This window comes from Miscanthus floridulus, chromosome 9 (assembly GCF_019320115.1).
Source record: "Miscanthus floridulus cultivar M001 chromosome 9, ASM1932011v1, whole genome shotgun sequence".
NCBI lineage: Eukaryota > Viridiplantae > Streptophyta > Magnoliopsida > Poales > Poaceae > Miscanthus > Miscanthus floridulus.
This window is the reverse complement of record NC_089588.1, coordinates 75,590,455-75,592,101: the sequence shown is the minus strand read 5'-3', so window position 1 is coordinate 75,592,101 and position 1,647 is coordinate 75,590,455. Positions and strand designations below refer to the sequence as shown.

At 47.1% G+C, this 1,647-nt stretch overlaps 1 non-coding gene across 1 annotated transcript; it reads left to right on the top strand.

The window, feature by feature from the left end:
• Positions 1-1,224: 1,224 nt before the first annotated feature.
• Positions 1,225-1,320, top strand: LOC136484561 (small nucleolar RNA R64/Z200 family). The gene has a single exon (XR_010766074.1). It is a non-coding gene; the product is annotated as a small nucleolar RNA R64/Z200 family (small nucleolar RNA).
• Positions 1,321-1,647: the final 327 nt, after the last annotated feature.

The following is a 1,647-nucleotide window of genomic DNA, read 5'->3' as shown; positions in this document are numbered from 1 at the left end:
GACCTAGTAAGGAGAAGGCCAAGGTAGTGAGCCGTGTTTCTAGAAGCTTTGTGTCCGTGAACGTGGTGCATCTGAGATTCCGGTGGCGGTGAGACGAAGGTGAAGTTAATGGAGCGGCTTGGTGGTACCAAGTCACCTCGACGGCAAAGCAAGCCCGGATCCTCAAAGTGTCCAGTGATGGGAGTGGCGAGGCCCCCGTGTGCTTTAAGGTGGTGTGTCCGAGGAGTGGTGTGTGGCAATGGATGTGGCGAGGCCCTCACGTGTTTGAGTTGCCTTGGAGGTCTAGGATCGGGTGCTGTGTTTCGGTCATTTGGTGTTTAAGGTGCAACAACGGTACTTCGGCGAGGGGTCCTGCATAGTGGCGGCCTCTTCGGTGTGGTGCGGTGGGCTTCTCTTCTGACTTCTGCCAACGCATGGCCGTGGTTGGGAGATCGACGATCGTGTGTGCATGACCTGAAGATGACGACGACATGGTGGGGGAGTCGTGGTAGCTACACGGCTTGCAGTGGACTGCGGCGGCTAGTTCTGCTTGGCAACGACTGGTTGGCGTGGGACATCGTCGGTAATGATGGCGCTTGCGGTGAGGGCTACTTGTATGCTCTACTCTTGGTTTGTGGGGGTGCGGCGTGGGGAACTAATTGGAGTTGAGTGGAGTTGGTGTGCCTGTGTTGATGTCTCAATCCAACCGGCAGTTATTGAATCCGAGTGTTGCTGTGCGGCGCGGGTTGAGGTTCCAGTCCATCTGGCCGCTTTCAGTTGCTGCTCTTTTCTGAGCTTTGTTGTTGTCGTAGTTTTCTTCCATTTGTCGTTTTGCCCAGTCTAGGTTTACTTCTGCTTTTTAATGCAATCGGCAGATCTCCTGCCTAGTTCGTTTAAAAAAAAATGTGTAATGGAACAAAATTCGTCGCCAGTGATCTCAACTACTGCAGTGCTCCACTACTCATGTGTTTCTGCCTGTGTGCGTATGCATGCATGTGAACTGAAAGCAGTTTGGTGCCTGAATGATCAGTTCCCCACGGTGCCCTTCTGTTCTTTTTTCTTTTTTTTTCTGTCTTTTTCTACAGTTTGTGAGTCTGAATCTCCGCTGGATGCGATGAAGAAAAGATTGGTCTGTGTTTCTGATTTTTCAGTGACTGACAACCATCTCTATTTTCCTTCTGATCCTAAGCAGAAGTACTTGCCTTCAGTTGATTAGTGTTTCTCTTCGAATGTTTACCTCATTGCGAATTGCGGTGATGAATTATGAATTAACTTCGCATGTCAGACTTCGGAGATGCTTCTGGCATCCATGAGAAGCTTTTTCATACTACTGAGCAAAGGCGATTTTCATATATTGATTTGGATTTTATGTACATGTTCAGATACTGTGTTCCAGCTTTGAGTGAACCTGCATATATATATTTACATATGGCTGAGCTAGGATTTTTTGTTTACCTTGTCATGATGATTTTCTCCTGGTTTTTGCAATATCGTTGTTCTTGGTGACACATTTTGATCCATTGAACATGCATATCTTGATGCCTGTTTTTGGAGAATTGTATGTTGTTGTTTGATTAGTATTTCCTAGCAAATGTAGATGCAGATCGCAAAAAAAAAAAAAAAAAGATGAAGGTGCTTGGGTTGGCCTGGTTTGATGGATTACCTCCG